This window comes from Sinocyclocheilus anshuiensis, unplaced genomic scaffold, assembly GCF_001515605.1.
Source record: "Sinocyclocheilus anshuiensis isolate Anshui unplaced genomic scaffold, SAMN03320099.WGS_v1.1 scaffold179, whole genome shotgun sequence".
Lineage (NCBI taxonomy): Eukaryota > Metazoa > Chordata > Actinopteri > Cypriniformes > Cyprinidae > Sinocyclocheilus > Sinocyclocheilus anshuiensis.
In genome coordinates this window covers 1679802-1704896 of record NW_015549577.1, presented here as the reverse complement: position 1 = coordinate 1704896, position 25095 = coordinate 1679802, and the positions used below count along the sequence as shown (strand labels likewise).

At 35.3% G+C, this 25095-nt stretch overlaps 1 pseudogene; it reads right to left on the bottom strand.

Annotated features, from left to right (window-relative positions):
- Positions 1-1737: 1737 nt before the first annotated feature.
- LOC107657500 (BRCA1-associated RING domain protein 1-like) lies at positions 1738-23333 on the bottom strand (annotated as a pseudogene).
- Between the last annotated feature and the right edge of the window lie 1762 nt (positions 23334-25095).

Here is a 25095-nt window from a genome sequence, read left to right as displayed (position 1 = left end):
GAATTTTAAAAGATGATATCTCCGTTTGCATTGAACTTTCAGCTTCGTAACTTTGCAGATATTGTTTATGATTAAACAGCAACATTACACACTAACTAACATTAAAAAAGTGAAATCGCAATCAACCACCCCTTTAAATTTGAGACTAAAGATTACATTTAACAGTTAAATTATTAGTGTTTTTTAAATATTAAATTTAAGGCAGGGTGAAGGCAAAGGCAATCTAAAAAAACTAAAATATATTTATAAATATAAAATATATATTTTTAAATGGATTAAACAATTGGCTATGTGATATGGTGTTTATATATCCCTGGCATCATTTTTCAGAGGATGTCTAAGCTGGCCAAAAAAAAAAAGAGGGGAATTTTTACCAAGATGTGCAAGATAAACAGGCAAGTTTGAATCTTCCTGAGGGGAAACTAGTCTTGTCCGAATAGGGCTTGAGACATTGCACTTTCAAGCTGGAATCCAGTTAGAAGATCATTCTTCAGTAGTTCTGAGATTTACAGTGCAATTTTTCATCAGCCTCTGTTGGATAGTGGGTAGAGTTTAGGTACTAATTATAAATATATATCTCCAGCCTTTCTTTTTAATATGAATTCTGGATAAAAGATCTTGGATGAATAAAAAAGCCAGGATTTATATTAATGACATCCTCAGATATACTGTTAACCAAAATCAACATAAGAACCAGCATTGCAAAAAACAATACATAATGAGAATCTTTGCCCTCAGGACTGAATCTGTCTGCACACATTGTTCTGTAAAAGTGCATTTGAAAACTTTTAACTCTTAGTAGGGAGATGATAAAGTTTGCAAAGTCAGGTGTTAAGAGTTGGGTGCATGTTTCCCTCTACCCACAGGACCCTCAATACCCTCCAATTAATCACCCCATGAAACCCTATCCACACCACTAATTGCCTCCCTCCACGTCCCTGCAGGACGAGGGCGAAGCAATTTAATGCAGCTCACAGCAATCAATAGCAATTAGGAGCATCCCTGACTAATCCCATTGAAAGCTGCGTCTTGGGAGATGGCCAAAGACCAGAAATCTTTCATTTTTTAACCCTTGCAGAAACAACGAGCAAAGAAAACAAAAAAACTGCTTGTTTGAAAGGGTCAACGTTTGAGAATTAATTGCTTTTATTCTCTATGGGTATTTTTTCCATCTAATCTAAATGCCACCTCATCATCTGTAGAGGCAAAGAAAGCCAGAATCCCATGATCCTGTCGTGGACTTTATGAACACCTTTTGGTTTTTTAAAACAAAAGCTGTCTATGCAATTAGCATTGCATTTAAAAGTCTGATGAAGATGTGGGTGAATATAAATCAAATTCCCACAAGATCTCTGAATTGTTTGCACACAAGTTGCGAGTCTGCTCAAAATAGGTCATGTATCCTAACAATGGCAAATGTTTTCATAATTTTCTAGCATTCAGATGGCATAATTTGGCACGGGGAAAAAAATCAAGCACAATAGACTCTAAAAAAGCATGCAAATACTTTCTCCTGAGACTTGCCACGTGCCTTGAATCTTCAGGGGATATTCAAACCCTTTATTTTGCCTCACATAAAGCATGATGAAAACAGCAATTATGCTGTTTTCCGATAAGGAAAAAACTACTTTCTATCTTCCGATAAGGATAAAAACTACTTTCTCTTATGCAGAAAAAGAAAAGGATTTTATTTGATGTCATGAAGCTGAAACATAATAATACAGTAAAGTATATGACCTAGTGCTCAAGCACTGGCAGGAGTTGAAAGGCGGCTATGCAGTCCAGAAGCCACATGGATGGAGCCGACCAAACCTTACCTACACGGACCTTCTGGAGTTTGTAGGAGCTCTGAGGATCATACAAGATATACTGGGTGCAGAGAACCTGGTCTGAAGCAGGCTGGGCATGGTATGCCGCCGTGCTCAGGGTTTGCGTGACGTCACTCTCGGGTTTGGGCTGGCGATTCAGAAGCTGTCCTCCTCCTTCTTTCACTAACTGAATAAGCTCGTCTTTAGGTGGCTTGCAGAAGGAGCCCAGCATGTAGAAGAAGCAGCCATCAAAGAGGGGAGGCAGCTAAAGATGTACGAGAAAAATTAGAGCGATTTAGTACACAAAGCATTAATAAAGTACCTGAATATATCATTTATGGCATCCTATAATGACCTGCATTGTGTTTATTGGCATTTTGTTGAGTCTTTGCCATGTTGATAGTGGAAGTGACTGGAATTGAATGGAAAAAGAGAGAGAAAGCTGACTGGGTCACAGTACAGGCCAGATTTGATCCCACAATTCCCACATGAGCACCAAAGCTCAACATACATCTAAGTGTGCTAGATGCAAGTCACAGTTGAGACATAAATATTTGCCTTTTTAAAGGTGATACATAAATATTGGTCACCCTTTTTCACCAATACATTTCCATGGCGTTTCCAGTCCCATTTTTAAATCATTTATAGAGAAATTTCTAGCTGATGAAATGCTGAGCTACTGGCCATAAAAATGTACATGACTTTAATATTTTACCTATTTCAAGGACATTTCCAGGGAATTCCATTTAAAATTCCTTGATTATTCCAGGTTTTCCCATGACTGCAGGAACCCTTTAAATAGAGCCCTTCACAACTAAGAGCAACTAACAACCTTCCACAAAGAGATAAGTGTAAAGAAAGAGGTAAGCTATGGTTCAGTGGAAGTCTGAGCCACTTCTGTGTAATTGATGAAAGCTGCTGCAGGATGTTTGGGGTTAAAGTAACAGGCTTTTGCTCTGGTCTGGATAGTTCTGCAACAATGCCAGCTCAGGGAAACCGTAAGATACCCAAAGCAAAGATCTACCTATATATCACTGGCACTCACTTGTTGAGAGGTCAACATGCAAGACTCGGGCCACTAAAGCCTCACAATAAATAGCTGCAATATTACACAAATAAATGCAGAATTCAACTACGGAATGTGTCCTTTGCATTCTAATGCTGTTGCAGAGGTAACCAGTATTTACAGTACAGAATTTATAAGGCTTATGTTATCTTTATCAGCACAATATGGAATGCGGCTAAAAAAATTCTTAATACTTTTCAGTCTTTTGGCAATATTTATAATCTCTGCATATTTATGCACTGTTGACAATTTAGATTAAAAATGCTTTAGTAAAACAGCAAAAAGCTATTTTAAAAAAAGTAAAGAAAGCATGATTTTAAAACAGTTTTTTACTAAATGAGCAATCAATAACTACGTTCACCAATATAACAACATGCGTCAACATAGGAATTTATAAATGTCCACATTTAAATAAATATGCAGCACCATTGAAATGTTTGGGATTAGTAAGAATTTTTAAAAACAAATTATACTCTTATTCATGAAGGATGTATTAGAATTGATCAAAAGTGACAGTAAACTTTTCTATTTCAGTAAAAATTCTATTTCAATTTTTTTTTTTTTAATTCTTTTTTTTTTTTTTTACTTTTAGCTCATGACATAATCCTGAAAAAAGTATTAGGATTGTCACAAAAATATTAAGCAGCACAAGTGTTTTCAACTATGATAATACAATAGTGTTTCTTAAGCACCAAATCAGCACATTAGAATGATTTCTGAAGGATCATGTGACACTGAAGACTGGAGTAATGGCTGCTGAAAATTCAGCTTTGCCATTACAGAAATATTACATTTTAAAATATATTTAAAGTTATTTAAAATAACAGTTATTTTAAATTGTAATAATATTTCACATACATTGTTACCTTTTTTATTGTATAGATGGTGAAATGGAAAAATATTCAGTGCAAAAAATGCCATATATATACGGTATCTCACAGAAGTGAGTACACCCCTCACATTTTTGTAAATATTTTATTATATCTTTTCATGTGACAACACTGAAAAAATGACACTTTGCTACAATTTAAAGTAGTGAGTGTACAGCTTGTATAACAGTGTAAATTTGCTGTCCCCTCAAAATAACTCAACACACAGCCATTAATGTCTAAACCGCTGGCCACAAAAGTGAGTACACCCCTAAGTGAAAATGTCCAAATTGGGCCCAAAGTGTCAATATTTTGTGTGGCCGCCATTATTTTCCAGCACTGCCTTAAATCCTCAGAGAGTTCTTTGCCATGAGGTGCCATGTTGAACTTCCAGTGACCAGTATGAGAGAGTGAGAGCAATAACACCAAATTTAACACACCTGCTCCCCATTCACACCTGAGACCTTGTAACACTAATGAGTCACATGACACCGGGGAGAGAAAATGGCTAATTGGGCCCAATTTGGACATTTTCACTTAGGGGTGTACTCACTTTTGTGGCCAGCGGTTTAGACATTAATGTCTGTGTGTTGCGTTATTTTGAGGGGACAGCAAATTTACACTGTTATACAAGCTGTACACTCACTACTTTACATTGTAGCAAAGTGTCATTTCTTCAGTGTTGTCACATGAAAAGATATAATAAAATATTTACAGAAATGTGAGGGGTGTACTCACTTCTGTGAGATACTGTATATATATATATATATATATTTTATTTTATTTTTTCTGAATGATGCTGCAAATGAATCACCAAATCAGATTTTTCAATGAATCACAGTTTGAACTGATTCACAGAACTGAACTAAACAAACAAACAAACAAACAGAAATCATCATCTTGATGTTCACAATGTTGCTTAATTTTATATTGTGAAAACATCACCTCATCCTACCATGCATCCAAACCCTGTGGTTTTCATGTTAAAGAACTGCAGAGAGGTTGCCATTAGACTGTGTCGCGAGGCTTCTTAGCAATCAGAGCAGAACACCAAGCTTGGCTTCTTCACTGCAAAGCATTCGAGTTGTACACCGTGGCCTAGGGAAATCACCAGTGCCCTATATTGTCTCACAATGCACAGTCCTCTCATAAAGTCACAAGTGTGTTCCCTCTCTTTGAATTCTCTGTCCTCGGGGAAGTGTGTGACTTTCGAAACAAGCCACAATCCATAGCACAGTCAGTAATAAAAGCCAAGCCAGCCTGAGGAGAGCAGATCAACATGGCAGATTGACAATGAGAGACCATTAAAGAGCAGGACCAGGAGAGGGTTTCACTCAGCCATTATTCCTCCTCTCCAGAGAGGAAAATGTGTCGATAACTGTTAGACCCTTCACATGTCGGCCTGTCACTCACCAGGCTGCCTCTGTTCACGCGGGCACGTAGGGGGCCGTCACCTGCCTCGTACTCGCTCTCCCTGACCCAGCTGCCTGCCTGAAGGCTACAACTCACCCCTGGAAGAAAGATAGAGAGTAAGAGAACGAGACATAGCAGATTTACCAGCCATACATCTGCATTTTAACCCTGTAAAGCCTGACATATTAAAAACATTTGCATATGTGTTTTTTGTTGATTATCATATTTGATACATCAGGCTTTATGGCCCATATAGTATGATATTATGAGAATATGGAGCTATTCAGAGGCTCAAACTGAACAAAAATATGCAATTTGCTGCAGTTGCTGAGTTTTACAAAAAAGATGGATAATCAAGTAAATCTAAGTTACTTCAATCCATTAAATGTTCATCTTGAAACATTTCTAACAATATAAATGTTATTGCATTTACTTTATAAAAATCATTAAAGATTTAAAGCAAAATGACAAGAGAACCACAACCTGAAGGTGAACATTTTAAGAATCATACTAAAAGGCCTTTTCCTCATTAAAAACGATGAATTATCGCAGAAAGCATGTTGTAAATTGTGTGCAACAGGTTTATCAGCACTGTTTTGATCATGTTGGCAATTTAGAGGTCTTAGAAATTCATATATCAAATACAAAGAATGAAAATATCAAAAATGAAAATTCTGCCATTATTTACTTACCCTTATGCCATTTCAACCCTGTATGCTATTATTTTTTGGAATATAAAAAGGAAATTTTTTGAAGAATATTCCCACTCAAAGATGATGTATGGCTACATAAGACTCAACATATAGTGGCTAATATATTTACTATAATTTTAGTATTATAGTATTAGCAGTTAGAGCTGCATCTTTTTTGTTCCAAAAACAAAACAAAAAAACATCATACAGGTTTGGAACAAAAAATTGAATGAAATAATGACAGAATTTTCATTTTTCGGGTGAACTTTTTTTTTTAAGTGTAAAAGAAATCTGCAGTATAAAAGCAAATAAGTACAACAGCAGCGATGCAACTCACACTTCAATTCTGCAAGTCTAATGCTGTATTCTACGACTTTCACTAGGGAAAATTAACACAGCAGGACAAGATTTTCAGGGCAGGAAGACGCACAGCTAGAGGGGACCATAGATCTCTCTCAACAAGGGTGAAAACAATCTTTTTGTTCATTTCTGTCAGGTACAATTCTTCACAAAAGGTCTTCAGCACAACATACTACATGTGATCTCAAGGCTGTCTAAAAAAACAGCTGCTGCTTCACACACACATATAAAAAAAAAACAAATCCATCACAAACCTTCTTCGCCCACTCTACTTGTTTACAACTATTTGATAGCATTCTGCTCAGTTTGCCCTAGTTGTACATCTGGTTGAAATAGCCCTTTCTTGACTGAAGAGCTCTGGAAGAGCAGGCAGCTATTGTCTGTTGTTCCAATGAGAATGATGACAGAAAAAGGACAAGGGGAATAAATGGGCACCTTGTAGAGTGTCTACAAATATATAAGAAGCAATTTAAGAGGAGAGCCAAGATGCTAGCTCGATCTCTCATTGCTTCTCCAACTGATAGGCTGTCTTATGTGCCTTTATTTTGAGCAGTTTGACATTTGATTTTATTTTAATTTCCAAATGTACTTGTAAATAAAGATGAACTCTATACTATATATATTTGACAAAATTAAGCTGTATTTTCATGTAAATTTGGAACTGATTAAAAATGTATTAAAAGTGACAGTAAAGGCATTTATAATGCTACAAAGATTAAATTTTTTTAACAAATACTGTTCTTTTAAACCTTCTATTCATCAAAGAAACATTACTCTTTTTACTGTGTTATTTATTTATTTTTGTATAAAATGCAGCCTTGGTGAGCATAAGGGGGGAAAACCGCTTTCAGACACAGGGCCGGATTTACCTCTTAATGTGACATAGGGAAAATACATGTTTGCTACTTTACTGATAAAGTCGGGGGCAGCGCTGACAATTTCTGTGTGCGTGTTTGATCCGTGCGTGCGCAGGACTGTGAGTATGTACTATATGCGTGTGCGTTTGTATGAGAAAGAGCAGGAGAAAAAAGTGTGCTTTTGGTAGATGATAAAAACTTAATTTCTTGAGAAGAAATATTGGAAATAGTTTGTATCTTCTGCTGTTTCTGGTAGCACATAGAATAAATAATTATTTTTCTGTATTGTAATTGGGCCCCTCTGGACGTGCGAGCATAGGCACATGCCTAGAATGCCGATGCATAAATCCGGCCCTGTTTAGACCCCAAATCTTTAAAGATTAGTGTTTGTTTGTATGTGTATTACATATAAAATAAAAACTGTATATAATAAATATAAACTAGAATATATCTTGACTTATTTTACTTCAGTCTACCAAAATAGTGTTAATTAAATTAAATGAATATATATATATTATATGTTTTTATTATACAATAATAGTAATATAGTATAAAATAATTACAATACCAAGTGCAAACAGGCCTGGAATGAAAATCAAATTGTAGGAGTAACCAAACATTTCTGTCCACCTCCCTCCGTAGTCCCTAATCATAATGAAAAATCCACTTTAGATAAAAATGTTGCATTCTGTTGCGGCAGTGTGATGCTGATCCATTAGCAGGATTAGTATTCCTGCATTCAAAGTGTCACATCTTTATATCCAGTCCAGCCCATGGTAACAGAACACCGATACCACCTATAGGAGCACGTTCAGACACACACAGAACCCTCCATAGTAATCATGAGCTGTAATTGCACTTCCTCTGCCTCTTTAATTAGAGTGTTCATTTCCCGGGACCCCGTGAGGGCGGTGGCGGTGAGAATGCTACATCCTGGGGTTAATCCAACTCTCTCTCTGGACGATAGGGCCAAGTTGTTAGCTGAGCAGCAAAGATCCATTAGCATATTAGCTAATTAGATTCACGATTATGAGAGAGGACATCGAAGCTCAGTATGTGAGTGTGGTGGGTGGCTGCGCTGACAGCTCACACACTCATGGGCACTGAACCGTGTTACACTGAGCCATGGAGACCCATACATAAGAACAGAAAGCTGAGGCACAGCATCAACAGCTCATAAAGTGTGGCACAGACAGAGTGCTTAACTGAACCATGTATACCTACTCACTCACGCACTCATTCTTCCATTTGAGACATTATTTTATTGCTGCACAATTTGGCCCAAAAATTACATTGTGATTAATCTGAAAAAACAACTGCGATTTGAACAGCAACATAATTATAAATAGTTATACAATATATCACACTCCCCCCACCTACAATCCCTGCCTGTACTCTGCCAAGACTCAAACCCATGACCTTTGGGTTACAAGACAAACTCTCTAACCATAAGGCCACGACTGCCCCACTTTAATTATTATTAGTAGTAGTAGTAGTAGTAGTAGCAGAAGCAGTATTTATGAAATGAATATACTGTACTACAAAACAGAACAAATAAGCTTATTTCTGGAATTTATTTTTAAAAAATTTGTTATTCGAAATATTATCATCATCACTATCTCATTAAATATTAATTAATCTTTATAATTATTATATGAATAATCGTATCATAATAACATTAGTAATATTACATAATAAAATAAATATATACACAACATTTAAATATTTTTAAATTATTATTATTAATAATAACAAATAAAACACTGGATATTAAATAATACTAATAATACTAATAAAACACTGAATATGCAATAATAATAATAATAAATACTACCACTAATAATTATAATAATAATAATAATAATGTTATTAGATGTGCATGATAAATAGAGGCAGTTAAAAATGCTTTGAATTACATGAATGTGACATTGTAGTGAATTTGGAGCACCTGAAACACAGTACTGATTTAAATCAAGATGCATCTAGCATCTCCAATATCCAGCATGTAAACTGTCTACTGCAAGACTTTTTGAAGACCCTTTTTTTTTTTTAGAACTGATAAATGATGCAGTAAAACTGCCCTCAATAGGTGTTGTCTGCCATGGGCTGGATATTAAAGATGGATAACAAATATGTTGACAATAACCAATATCAAAATAGATATTTTGGAGAACAAACACCAGAAGAACAGCAATGATTCCTTCAGGCTGCATTCGTGCACTTCTGATGTTGATAGAAATAAATTCAGCACAGAATGCAGACTCAAAAAAGCTTGAGATTTCTTGAATTGGAGCTAAATGAAAGGGCAGCACTTCAGCCATAGACTAATGATTTTCACTATGAAACTGAACTTAAGCTGTGAAAAATCTTACATATGTAAATACGCAATGCTAAATAACTCACAGAACAAGGACCACGTGCTAAATTCATAGCTGCGTCAAATAGAAGAGAATAAAATTATAACCGTTTTCAAATATATGAAAAACCACTGAGTCAAATAATATTATTAATATTTTTCATAGGTTTACAATAAGTTATTTTATATTGGTTTGCTCAACAGAAATATCCATTGTTCAAGAACAACACAGAGTAAACACTGCTCACCTGTACATATCTTTGCAAATCTGGACGCAAGGAACTATTTCTTTGGGGACTATATTTCTATCACCCAAAAACCTCCGCATTCAGAAACAGACATTCAAATTGTACTAATATTCATGTAAACTTACCTAAGCATAAACATTTGCAACAATCTAATGCTTTGACTCATTATTTACAGCTGAAACGGAGGATCCAGCAGCCGTTGAGGACGTCCTGCAGTGTGGTCAGGGTAGAGGGCATGATGGGAACATCTGGTACAACCACATGGGTGACTGGAGAGACATTTAATCAAAGAGGGAAGCAGTTAATTACTATAAATAAACAAATAAATTACTAGTCATGTAGTAATAGATCACATTTGTATTCATTACTATTGAGAAATAAGCATTGCAATCATTAAAAATGTACTTGGTTATGTCTAAAACTCATTTGATTTTATTCAAGATCATCAAATTTGGCATGATGCCCTGGAAAGCAGACTGAAATTTGTTACTCTCAGTCTATTATTTATATAATTTTATAACATTAAGTCATATTTTGAATTAGCTTTTACTGTTATATTTTCAGTTTTCATTTTAGTTTTAGTAATTTTGTTATGTGCTTTCATCATTTTTTTAATATTTCTATTTAGCGTTATTTTTATTTCAGTTTTAGTAATTTTAGTACTTCAATTCAAACTTATTTCAGTTAGTTGCCAAGACAATATTTCTTTAATTTCTATCCATTTTTCACCTAATACTGATATTTTATGTCAGGGTTCCTCAATAGGCGGCCCGCGGGCCACATCCGGCCGTGAGAGAAAAAAGTTTGGCCCACGCTAATTGAAAATAGATGATAATGTGAATGGACTGAGCAGTTTTGAGTAATGACTGACTGATACCATCTCTGTTATGGAATACACGTGTTGGTTCACAGTGAGTTCACACAAGTTTGCTTTAATTTATTTTCAAGATCTGAGGTAAATATCTATTGTTGCTTTCACTATGGCTATAGATCACGCAAAATAATATTCAAACTCCCATTAGACACTTTTAACATTGAATAAAGCACATAATTATTACCTGAGATTATCACTGTCATATTTTGTATGTTATTCCTGCCGCGACGTCGCAGAAAATAAAAACCGTTCCTAAAATAGTCGCTTATTGTCACGTGTCACTGTCGCAGGTGGTTAGGACAAAAACTACAAGGAAAAGATACTTTTTATCGCATCGTGTCTGGTTTGGACACACGGTGTTACAGTTTGATCTCCCAAAAAAAATCTAAGCATAAAAATATTAATACTGACAAATCTAATAATTGAATCTGCAGTGCAGTTAGGGAAAGTGGAGAAAAGAGATCCAGTCTGGGAATGAGCCTTGGCTTGGTATTGTTGGCAGAATTCGGCCCTCGGCGAAAACTGATTGAGGAACTCTGCTATATGTCATCTTTATTTTATTTACTGACAACAAATTTTAATAGTTTTAGTTAACTATAACAACACTGCTCACAATGAATGTCAGGAAAACGAAGACACAATATATAGAGGCTCCTAATACAGAAGTAGTATGCTACACTTCAGTCCCTAGAGATCATTTTAATTCTAGAAAAGGAAAAAAAACCAAAAGCTCTTCACTTTGTTGTGTGACAAATGCACAGAATACATTCTTCGAGAAAATTGCATTTTGCCCTTGTTCAGCTATGTGCAGCGTATGAGAAACTGCTTCAGTTACTTTAATTCTACTCTGTTTCAACTTTGCTTAGAAGATGAGACACTGCACATTGTTTGTCTGTTGGTGTGATTTCTGGAGGAGTCGAAAGACTCTGCGAGAGCTACATTTGTCACTGAAAGTGCTGATTTCATAATGTATGATTTCATAATATCCCTCTTATGCTCCAGCTGGATGCCTTGTAATGCTCTTCTATGTGATGAAAGAAAGGCAAAGAAAGAAGAGACACTTCATTTCACTGCTCTGAAAAAGTTTCATTGTTTTCTTGAGCTGTTTTGAGCCGTCCACGTGATGTTGAAATAATCATATCCTCAGCAGACTCAAAAAAAAAAAAAAACTTTTAGATCTGATGTGCATTTAACATCATTTATAGTCATTAAATGCCACATATTTCATAATATTATGAATTATATGATTATGTAAATGAAAATTGGCAAGTCAAAAAATCTGGATGATTTTTTTTAATAACATCAACTTTTCTACACTTTTGCTAATATAAATACTCATGCGCTTGTGCACATGTAAACAAGTTTATCCTGCCGCCAGATTCATTTGATTGGTCCATTGTTTTAAAACCAATATTAGACTGCGCTGTATGTTAAAATAATAATAAACTGTCCTTTCAACTTATCACACTGTATTAAAAGCATGGCATGTATGCCATTTTACAACTCCAAAAAGACAAAACTACCCATTTTATAATATAAATTTTACTGTTTTAAATATTTTGTTTGCAACTTATGTTTAAAAATATGAAGCTGTCAGTAAGATTTTTTCAAAAGAAATTCATACTCTTATTCGGCAAGGATGCATGATGAATTCAGCCATGAATTAATCAAAAGTGACAGTAAAGACATTTATAAGGTTACAAAATATTTCTATTTCAAATAAATGCTGTTCTTTTAAACTTTAAAAAAGACCTGAAAAAAATGAAGGTTTCCTCAAAGTTTTTTTCAACATTGATAATAATCAAAAAAAATTCTTGAGCACCAAATCAGCACATTAGAGTGATATTTGAAAGATCATGTGACACTGAATACTGGCGTAATAATGCTGAAAATTCAGCTTTACCATCACAGGAATAAATTACATCTTAAAATAAACAAAAAAGAGGAAACAGTTATTTAAATTGTAATAATATTTCACAATAACTGCAGCCATGGCAAGCATAAAATAATTTAAAACATTTAAAAAAAGAAACTTACTGACTCCAAACTTTTGAACCCACTCATTCCTTTACACAAGAACTCAAAGGAGATGTACCTGCACTAGAAAAGGACTTCACTTGTTTCCCTCCAAGGAGTCTGCGTCAGCTGACTGCCAATCACAACCACTGGACCCATCTTTCGCACACAGCCTGCAGCCTGAGAGAATACAAATAAACTGTACCGCACACTTCATTTGCATTTATGTTCTTGACAGATACTGCCTCAAAGCAACTTACAAAATGATGTACACAATACCAGCAATTTGTATCTGTTTGTTTTGAGTGTGTTTGTTTGTGAGGCGGGTTTGGGTCATGCACCTTACTGAGGTTGGCGGGAGAGCTCGGGTGGTTGTTACAGGATGGGGTGCCTCCTGGGCCATTCTTAGGACCTCCTGCATTTCTGGAGTCAGTGCATAATCCACCGGCCGCAGGCCAAACACATTCCTGAAAAACACATACATATGTATAGTTTATGCAAAGTGCTCTTTATTGAAAACAAAAACATTTTCAAGAACTGTATCCTCTAGATGTGTTCTGTTAAGCCTGCTAATGCCTCATACGTGAAGAAAAGTTCCAACCAACCAGGAATAAATAAACCTCACAAAACGGCACACTTTGTGTATTTGTCTTGTGGCCTTTGTTTTTGCATGGCTATGAAGGTTAAAAGAATGTAAGATGTCCCTTTTGTCATTTTATGATTCAAACTGATGCTCACAAGTCTTGTCTAAAACGGTCATAGAGGATGGGAGATTTGTAGCAGAGGGAAACAAAAGATATAAATCTGAATGTAATATTGTGTAATTGGTTAAAAAAGCCAGAGATATTACTCCTAATTTTGATGTAATTTTCTTCTTGGGGAACTTCTATATTTATAACAATAAGTGTTGTATTTATAAAGTAAACAAAATCTTTATGCTTTATCTTTACGTTTTTAGTATTGCTACGTGTCTCCCAAGTATTTATTAAGAGAATATTTTCCAATGTTAATATAAATTAAAATCTTAGTAAAAAAAATTTTTGAAAAAAAAAAGTGAATAATTTTATTTAGCAAGGATGCCTTTCAATTGATCAAAAGTTACAGCAAAGACGTTTATAATTTTACAAAAGTTTTATATTTCAAACAAATGCTGTTCTTTTGAACTTTCTATTCAAACAATAGAAATCAAAGCATCCTAAAAAAAAATATTAGTTTCCACAAAAATTAAGCAGCACAACTGATTTCAACATTGGAAATAATAAGAAATGCATGCATAAAAATTGAAATATTTTTTAAAAATATTATATTAAAACAGTTAAGAATAAAAAGAGCATATATACATAAGATATAGAGACATAGCACAGTGCTCATTCCGTAAATGCACAGTTAAACATATGTTTTGAGTCTAGCTGCTGCATTAGCATATCTATTCTTGCAATTTCGCAAGATATAAACTCGCAATCTCGAGTTACAATGTCAGAATCATGAGACAAACTCGCAATTGTGAGAAAAAAGTCAGAATTGCAAGATATAAACTCACAACCGTGAGGGGGAAAAAAAGGCAGAATTCCAAGTTTACATCCCGCAATTTGACTTCTTTTCTCTGAATTGGGAGATATAAAGTCCAATTCAGAGGGGGAAAAAGTACGCTCACAATTCTGACATTTTCTTACAATTGCAAGTTTAAATCTCACAAGTTAGATTTTATAACATGCAATTGTGAGTTTATAACACAGAATACTGTAAAAAAAAAAAATCTAAATTGTGAGATAAAAAGTCGCAATTACCTTTTTTATTAGGTCGCGGAAACAAGCTTCCATACATTTGTGAAAAAGGGCCTAATAATACACAAGCATTTGCAGATTATGACCTGGTTTACACAGTGTAACTCACTTAGTATGCAAAACTATCAGATAAGCAAGAGGTTAAGGCCTAGGACAAATCCGAAGAGGATCTGTTTGGCAAGCAGTATGTGACGGTCCCTCGTCGGATCATTTGTCCCTGTTGGATGTAGGGGGAAGAGAGGTGGAAATGAAATAAAGTGGAGAGGGATGTATGTTGAGATTAAGCTTCAGCACAGATAACACCTGGGGGGCAATTAAGAGGTCCACTGGTCCATAAAATTTCATTTGGATTCATGAGCCACCCCAATCCCCCCACCCCCAAACAAGCCCACAGTCTCTTCTCACTCCCATAGGAAGTAAATGATTTTGTTTTGGTGCGACACACAGCTTCTAATCTCAAAAAGTGAAAATCCAATAATGCCAAAGTGTCTCATATGCAGACGCCACATACATGTGTGCATTCATCACCTCCAGCAAAATAAGACACTCCATGCGGTTAAAGAGTGATATTAGTAAGCTAATACTTCTCAGCAACAGCATCCATCTCGCAGTTGACAAATCAGACATAGATGCCAGCGGTAAAAGGGACCAATGAATCACAGATCAATGGAGATGTGAAAATTAGTGCTCGGAGGTGCTCCAGTTGTTCCTGTCCACATAACTGAAGCAATCAGGAATGGTGGCGCTAAGCGTTAGAGCTAACCAGATCTCATCGATTGAAAGGAGTGCGCTTCTTTGCTTGGATTACATCAACAAAACAAATCAAGCTTATGCAAGCCGAATCCATTTAAAATGTCCCTACTAGTACACAGCTGTTCTGTTCTGAAGCCTAGCAGCGAGCTGCCTTACTAGGTGTCATCTTAATTATGCTTCCTCCTAGGACACTTCCGTCAGAGAGAAGGCAATGTCAGAATGGAAAACAACAAGCTGAAAAAATGCAAGATTAGTGGTCGCCAAAATGGATTTTTCAATGGCTGTTGCAGATACTGACAATCAGCCAAGTGGGCATTACTAATTCAAAATGTCGATATATAGTCGATAGTGGATTATAAATGTACACTAACAAATAACTATGAACAAATATACTACCAATAAAAAGCTTGGGTGAAAAAGTACTTTTATTCAACAAGGATGCACTCAATTGATCAAAAGTGACAGTAAAGATTTCTGTTTATAATAAACGTTGTTCATTTGAATGTTATAGTCATTAAACGTATCACGGTTACCACAAAAATTTTAAGAAGCACAAATGTTTTCAACATTAGTAATAATAATAATAATAAGAAGAAATGTGTCTTGAGCATATTAGATATGATTTTTGAAGGATTGTGTGACACTGAATACTGGAGTAATGATGCTGAAAATTTTCTTTGCCATCACAAGAATATATATATATATTATATAACAATTTAGCATTAAGAAGGGATAAATTATATTAAATTGTAATAACATTTCATACTGCCTTGGTTAGCATAAGAGACTTCTCCGAAAGACATTACATATTTTACCAACCCCAAACCTTTGCATGCTAGTGAATAACATTTCATAACAAAAAAAAAAATTATTTAGATTTTATGTTTAAAATCATTGACTAGTTTACCTAATAATATAAGTGCCATGTATTTTTATGCTTTAAGCTTACCAACATGCTACATATTATCAAACTACTGAAATCAGTTAGTCGAGTCACATTTCGTGTGCAGTGCTGTTTGTGTGATGTGCGGCGAGTATCTGTCCACATAGAGTGTTTCAAATAAGTCACTTATGAGGTTCTGTGACAGTTAGGATGCTGCTCACTAGAGCTACCGGCTTGCTTGTACTTGCTACCCTCACGGTCCCTCAAGAAGTGGCTTTTCAGATCTGAAAAGCATTAAAGATTACTGTTGGTACTGCAGGGATGTGCCAGTCAATTCATACAACACATTACAGAGAAGGCTCTGCCCACAGTAGTTCCACCCGTAGCCCCACTGCTCCGATTCCAGACCGCAAGGAGTGAAAGTGATTGATTATGTGTGACAGGAGTGGATTGCTTCTGTGCAGTGCTTCTATGACAGAGCTGATGCTTCACTTCACCATTGACTAACGAAGCATAAATCTGCTGATGCTTTATGCGCTCCCAATGTACAGCACAGCACTAGTCAATCAATGTACAAAGAGCAGACAGACAAAAAGAGATGCAGAGACGCATGCAGAGAACTCTTGGGATGAGCATTTGTTCATCTGGGTTCGCTGCCAATCTTGGGGAAATAGAGTTCATTAAGATAAAGGGCATGTGAGAGGAAGCGGAGCAGAAGTTCCCGAACATCTCTACACCAGGTACACACCATAGCGCAGTCATAAGTTACAAAATATGCACATATAAAATGAATGAATAAAACACTATCACATAACTGGGCTAAGAAGTATATGTGATGGTATACCATTCAACAGTAGACATGTGTCAACCTGTAGAGATTTTGCAAGATCTTTTCTTTTGTAGAGCTGAAATGCAGTGACAAGCAGATAAATTGACTTTTATCCATTTAATAGTATTTGCTTTATTGTTTGATGCTAGATGTATTCATTTACGACAAATCCTATTTTTTGGTTTGTGTAGTACATAATATTTCAAATTAAAATTAATAATAAAATAAATACCAAATGAGATTAAGAACTTTTAATTTGTAAAGTTACACTTCAAAGAGAAAGGAAAAAGTGAAATCGCATCATATGACCCCTTTAAGGAAATTTACCAGCCAGAAATATTTCTTACCAGCCATGGAAAAAAAAAAACAGGCAGTTATGACACCAAAAGTTGAGATAATAGCAAAAAATCACAATCCTTGATTCCAGTTTCGATACTGTTAAAACTACTAGCTTAACCAATAAAAATATAATAGGCTACATTTTTAAAGACTAGTAAATAGTCAGTTGTAAAATAAGAGCAAATCAAATTACAAGCAATAGCACAAAATAGCCTACTATACAACAAAGATACAAATAGAAACGGTGCATTTCAGGCAGGTCTAACAGTGATTTTCAGGTAGCCTACAGAAATTTAATAAATTAGGCTAATCAAATAACACTATAGTCTTTATATCTTTTTTAAAGTTCAAGAGCAGTGAGTGATTGTTTTTTTTTTCTTTGTCCTATTTTCTTTGATCAACATTAAAAAGGCACACAAAAGCAGGATTATTGGAATTCTGTGTCTATCACTTTAACACCATGTCTACACCGCAGCAGCTTGAAGTTGTCAATACTGGATGCGACAAAGCGGCCGTTGCTTGGACTATTTCAGAAATAGAACAGGGAATCAGTTTACTTTCGGGGATTTGTCGTGTCGCACCGCATCCTGTGTAGACAATATCACTGATTATAATGGGTTCTATTGTCTTGTGACACATTGCGTCGCGTGCGGTTCATGTTCGGTTTCTTTCTCAGCTGTTAATGTTCACTTAAGAACCAACTACTTTACTAGGATACTCACAGAGACGGTCATTTTTTTACATAATTTTGTGTGAATTTGTCCGTTCAAGCGCAGGAAGGAAGCAGAGCTCAAGATGCGGCTTTCAGGCCAGGGCTTCGGATGTTTAAACTTCCCACTCTGCGTGAGTAACGTGTGTCCTTTCATGTGTTCTAGCTCTTGAATATTTACATTGCAAAGGCTTAAACTTTTGTGATGAAGCAGCACTGACCCTTTAACTGTACAGAGCATCGTTCACATTTGTTCACGTTTATGTTCTCACAACATTTAGCCTACCGGCCATCTGGCGACTGACAGTTTCATATACTCGCCAAAGCCGAAATTTTTACTCGCATTTGGCGCTTGGCGAGTGTTAATTTTAAGCCCTATATATATATATATATATATATATATATATACACATTAATCTAAAAAGGTTGAATCTATATATATATCATTCAAAACTTTTGACTGAATTTTACAAAAGATTGCCATTTCAAATATATCCAGCTTCCACAAAAATACTAAGATGCTAAAAGTGATAATAGGAATAAAAAAAACAATTGTTTTACATTGTAATAACATTTCACAGTATTACTGTGACATTTCACAGCCTTGGTGAACATAAGAGACTTTTTTTTTAAACATTACAAAATCTTACATTTTTGACAGGTACAATTATAGTTATACTGTATCATCCGGCCTGACAGGGTTTATTTTAACACAATGTCGTTTAAAGAAATATCAAAGTGATCTCCAATCAAACCTCAGCTTCAGGTGATTGGTTGAGTCTTTGATCAGGTGAAAGAATTTGACGACGACGTGACATGTGGCCAAGTATGGTGACCCATACTCGGAATTAGTGCTCTGCATTTAACCCATCCAAAGTGCACACACACAGCAGTGAACACACACACACACCGTGAACACACACCCGGAGCAGTGGGCAGCCATTTTTGCTGCGGCGCCCGGGGAGCAGTTGGGGGTTCGGTGCCTTGCTCAAGGACACCTCAGTCGTGGTATTGAAGGTGGAAGAGAGCACTGTTCATTCACTCCCCCCACCTACAATCCCTGCCGGTACAAGACTCGAACCCGCAACCTTTGGGTTACGAGTCCGACTCTCTAACCATTAGGCCACGACTTCCCCCGACTTGACCACGACGCCTCGGGGTGTCGATCTGTACATTTTGGGACGCGCCTCGTTCAACCAAGAGCTTGACCACCTTTATTTGCCCATTCTTGCACCCCTGCTCTCGACAGACGGCACACCGGTTGGGAAACACTGCTTTACAGCATCGTGCACTGGAGAGTCGTTCTGATAGCCTGGAGTGTTCAACAGCGCCCCCTCCTGGAGCAGTTCCTCCACCACTCCCAGGTGACCCAGATTACAAGCCTCATGCTGCAAAAACAAAAACACAAATACAATGCATAATTGCCTTAGTAGCAGATATAACAATGTTGTCATATTATGAAGGATTAAATGATCAACAGCATTATTATAATAGTTTGGACCCAATAATTCCCTAGAATCAACAACTTGGCAAAGGCCTTTAAACTAGACCTGTGGAATTTATGACTGAGGGGAAATGCAGTTATATATTCACAGAGATTTTTCTTTAAGAAACTTAGAACATGTTGTGGTTCATTATTATTCAGTTGTGAAAGGTTTTTCATAGAAGATTTATGATTCAGCTGTTAAGAATCCCCTTTCCTAATTCTCAACAGCCTACTGTAATGTGAAAGAAATAATGATACATTATTTAAATTGTAAAGTACATTTGTAACAAAATTTCAAGCATATGGAACCTGATCTAGGGGTCACACTTGCAGGGGGTCACTGAATATTTCTCAGTGTATGTTTACTTATTAAAGTACATTTCTGTAGAGGCACAAATCATAGAGGCTATAAAAAAAATACAAAAAAGTATTTTTACTGTATTTTCACTAAATACAGAAAAGTACTGTTCAGGAAAGAAAGATACAGTTCACTGAAAACACACTGAACTTTTGTCTATATGGGGTAAGCATTGTCTATAATGTTATATGGGGTAAGTTGTCACAATGAAACCTGCTATTAAACAGTTTATTGAAACATTGAAGCATTGACAATTTAAAGAGCGAAACAATTTTTTAAAAATGTAACTTAAAAATATCAAAACAAATTAATATCCTCTAACATGTGACAACTTGCACAGTTTAAAACTTTCAGTAAATACTGTGGTGTTTACACAACAGCTTGCAAAAGCATGATCATTTTAATTGTGATGATGCCTTAGTTTGGAGGACAAAATTGCAAAAATATACTTAATGTAATAAAATATAATTAAAATAATTTATTGAAAGCAAACAATAAATATATATAATAATATATATATGTGTGTGTGCGTGTGTGTGTGTGTGTCCCTTGACCACAAAACCAGTCATAAGGGTCAATCTTATGAAATTGAGATTTATACACCATCTCAAAGCTGAATAAATAAGCTTTCCAGTAATGTATGTTTGTTAGCATAGGACAATATTTGGCCGAGATACAACTATTTGAAAATCTGGAATCTGAGGGTGCAAAAAAATCAAAATATTGAGAAAATCGCCTTTAAAGTTGTCCAAATTAAGTTCTTAGCCATGCATATTACTAATCAAAAATTAAGTTTTGATATATTTACAGTAGAAAATTTACAAAATATCTTTATGGAACATGATCTTTACTTAATGACCTAATGATGTCAATAAATTTGACCCATACAATGTATTTTTGGCTATTGCTACAAATATACCCCCAGCGACTTAAGACTGGTTTTGTGGTCCAGGGTCATATATATATATATGCAGTATATATATATAAATAAAATAAAATAAAATAAAATAAAATGAAATAATAAAATAAAATAAAATAAAATAAAATAATAAAATAGTAGTATTGCTTGTTGCACTGAATTTATTTTATACCTTTCTGTGGAATTTTGTCCCTTCTAAAATATTGCACTAACAGTAAATGTACAAGCTTAGTTGTGTAGCAAAAGACGCAAAATTTGCACTACCAGTGTACATATTTCATTTTACCACTTCCAAATGCAAAAAGCTACATTGATCTTACACTTCATCATCTAAATGGAACACAAGACAGGATTTCAACCAATAAAAATATACAGGATAAACATTTGAAAAACAACCACAAACACAGAAGGGTAATGGTAAAATCTACAATAACCATTAAGACAGGTTAGTATTCAGTGAACCTACAGCATTCTGCTAGGGTAACATATATTACTGTACATACAGGGAAAAGCTTTCCAACCATTTTCAGCCCAGACAACCTCGAACAAGAGACAAGGATGTTATGTGTAAAAGATTTATGTAGGATTGTGTGTGATTGCTCTTGGCTCACCAGTGGTGTCCAGCCTGCATTGTCCTTCAGGTTGGGGTTGGCTCCCTGAGCAAGGAGCTTATGGACCTCCTCCACATCACCCTGTACAGAAGACCAGGGTCAAAAGGTCTGTGGTAGCAGATATTGATCAACCAGACTCAAACACTGACCTTGCATCAATCATTAAGTGACCAAAATGACTCGTTGCTGGAATGCTAACAAAGAACAGTCTCAGATACAAGCAAACCAGCACTGTTAAAACAAACAAAGCAAAAAGTTGAATTTTACTGCTGGTTAGTGACAAACAAATTGGTCACATGGACAGGAGGAGGAAAACATTTAAATTCAACTAATATAATGCAGCTATATCATGTGTATATAATGGGCTTACAGATTTCTCCACACATTCAACTTTTACACTTTGTGCTTGTTAAGCATGTCAAGTTTATTCATTTAGTGCATTTCCCACACTCTGGTATTCAGTTTCGCTTTAAAAGCTGTTTATAATGAAGGGCACAAGAAATTTGGTTTATTTTATCTTCATATTTTTCATTCTTGTTCCGTATACCATTAAAATTTGAAGGATTTTTTTGAAGTAAGGGGAACTAAAATACTTGCTTTTAGTGTTTACATTTGTAAAAAATTGTTTACTTTACCAGTATTTTACATAATTTCTCAACGTAATAATAAAATATGCAATGAATGAAATTAAACTTTTTTTCCAGAAAATATGGTAAAAAGAAATAGGGATCCACGAATATTTAAATTCTGGTTAATACCTATGAGACAATCATTATTTTCAAGTCATGGCCAAAAAGTGATAAATAGCAGATATTAAAAATTATCATATTTATACTATTTAGTTAAAAAAATAAAACTACAGTTAAACATTTTAAATGCTACAAGTTAATTTAGGCATCACAACATTACAATTTGCAGTATGGAAAATGTATATTTACTTTGAAATTTGCTAGTTTATATATAACAGCTTTATTAAATTGTTTTTAAATTTTAATTTTAAGTGAGCATTAAGTGATAACAAGGTAAAGACTGTCTTGAAACTATATTTTAGCACAAATTGATGTAATTTTGCCAACATGCGGATATAAGTGAACACAAACCTTTATGGCAGCTAAGTGCAGTGGCGTCTCTCCGTTGTGGTTCCTCTTCATGTAAGAGGGATTTGCCTGTTTGTTTCTCACACTTGAAGACTTCTTCCCAAGGTCAGGGGTAGCTGGTGTGATTGGGTTCACATTCTGCTTCTCACTGGACTGTCTGGATGTTCTCAGACTCAGAGAGTGGTCTTCAGTTGAAGCAGTTTCTTCTCTAGATGATCTCTTCTTCCATCCTGAAGTTGTTCTGGGTTGTTTTAGCGTTCTCTGTCGATCATCACTGTCCTGATCCTCTCTGGTTCTCTTACGCACTCTAGGAAGAGAAGGCTGAGGAGGCCCTGGAGTGTTTTCATTGGATTCTTGTGGGATATCAGTGACAGGCTCAACCTGTGCATCATAACATGGTGAACTCAAAGTTGCAGAGTTTTGCTTCTTAGTGTCTTCAACTTCCAAATCGCTTAGGACGCTTTTTTGGGGACTGAGAATTTGATTGTCCTTGAGGGACAGCCTTATGAGTCTCCTCAGGTTGGCTGTGAGGGAAATGGAAAGAAACTCTCTTACTGGACCTCCTGTTGTCATCTCCAGAGCTCACTTTCTCATCCTCTTTATCCTTCTTGTCTATAGCACCTTCTTTTCCAAAGGCCCACTGCTGATTGATAGCCTCTAGCTTCAGCCTCTTACATTCTTGCATAGTCTGAGTCCATGTTTTGGGCCTTTGACCACCACCGGTGTGTTTGATCCTTTTTTTCTTTATTTTCTTATTTGCCTTCCCCCGTGGAGGGGAGGATGACCCAGACTCCTGGGAGGAAGAGGTGAAGTTAAAGACGGAAAGGTCTTTGGAAGAAGGTGATGGATTGGCTTTCTTTCCCTGGACTTCATTTGATTTGTTTGAGTCAACAGGTTTCTCAATGCAACAGCGTACTTTATGACTTTTTGGGCTAAACCATATTTTGATGTTCTTCTTATTCTTAGGGATATACCTCTCATCCGACTGTATGGTATCGGTGGCCATGGCTAAGGGAATCACAAAGAGAATCACATTGCACCAGTAAATAATAATAATTAAAAAGTCATCTTACAAAGTTGTGCACATTCAAGTATTAAATAAAGGACACAATAACTTAAAAACACCTCTTTAGGCGGCGTTACAGTGCTCCAAATAAATTAATAAATTAAAAAAATTATTTTAACATTTAATTTAAGTGGACTATTATATATGTATATAGTATATTTAAAATATAAACTGTATAATACTATTCTAGTTATAGTTATTATAGTTAACTAAATTTAAAAAAATACTTAAAATACATTTTAACTGGAATAATAAAAACTATAGACATTTTTAAATTTGTTTTAAAAATAAATTATGAATATTGTTTTCTTTTAGTTATTCCATTTGACATTATTGAATTCATTACTATTATTATTTTATATTACATAACCCTGAAAAATGTTTTGTGTACATGTGAGTTCAATATAAAGATAATATCTGATATTTTTTATGAAGTGTTTGATGAAAATTATGTTTTTCAAAAATGTATGGAACCACCAAAAACACGTATTCTCAAGTAGTTTGGCTGGTTCATTTTGAGCTTTTTTTTTTAAGATTTCTCCCTTCCATCATCTCAGACATTCTTATTTGTCATTGCTTTAAAAATAAATAAATAAATAAATAGAATAAAATGCGAGGTGCAATGAGCACATTTATTCGGTGGTTTTATTCGCTTCTCCTGCCTAGCTGTTGTCTTTGATGCTACAGCAGCACCAGAATGAGTGAACCAGCATGACCTCTCCACCAACTCAATCTCCTGTGCAGCGTTAAACACCCTTACCCCTGGGGCACAGACCTGTCTGTCAGACAGCACAACTCTCTGCCATCAGCAACAGCACCCTGAGCTCGGAGAAAACTGCTAAAGCTACTATAGAAAATTACATTGCATAATTATAGTCATTATCAGTCTCAAAGTTCAGTTGGGGATTTGTGTATTGGAAAAAAGAGAACATCATTTGAAGAAGTACATAGTGTTCGGTACATTACATAAAGGGACGTAATTATAATATACATGTCTTAAAGTTATGATCAGGGTTGACTCTGCGCCAAAGGGGGCATTCGTGGTCCAAGCCCCCCCAAATGAGTTACTGTGCCTCCCTTTCCCTTCCCCTGAACGTGAGTGAATTCAAAAGCAATTGCACACACTTTCGCAAGGAAGTGAAACCCACTCACTCAACATGATTTCAGCAGCCGCAGGCTTCCCCTAGAAATATAAATGCTAAAAATATCATTTATGTGCTGTGGCGCCGGCTTTGGTTATAACTGGTACTTGAGGACTCTGAGGGGTTCAGGAGAGACTCCAGTTAGAACCAGCATGGGGTCCTGCACAAGATCTATAGGACAGACCACATACATACGCGATTATATACTTATAAGGGCAAGGTGATATAGTGGGGGAGAAAATAAATATTTAAATGTATACATCAAATACATAAATCTATTTATTTGTTTGCTTATTTTAATATACATTTAAATAAACAAATAGAATTGTTTATTATACACGCACACACACATTTATTTTTTAATATATAAATGTCTACTTTTTATTTATCATAATTAATGATCAATTTATTTATCATATTTATACTTTTATTATATTTATCATAATTAAATATAATTATCATAATTACAAATGTATACATTATATAAACCATATTTATCACATACATACACACACATTATATATATATATATATATATATACATATATTACACACACACA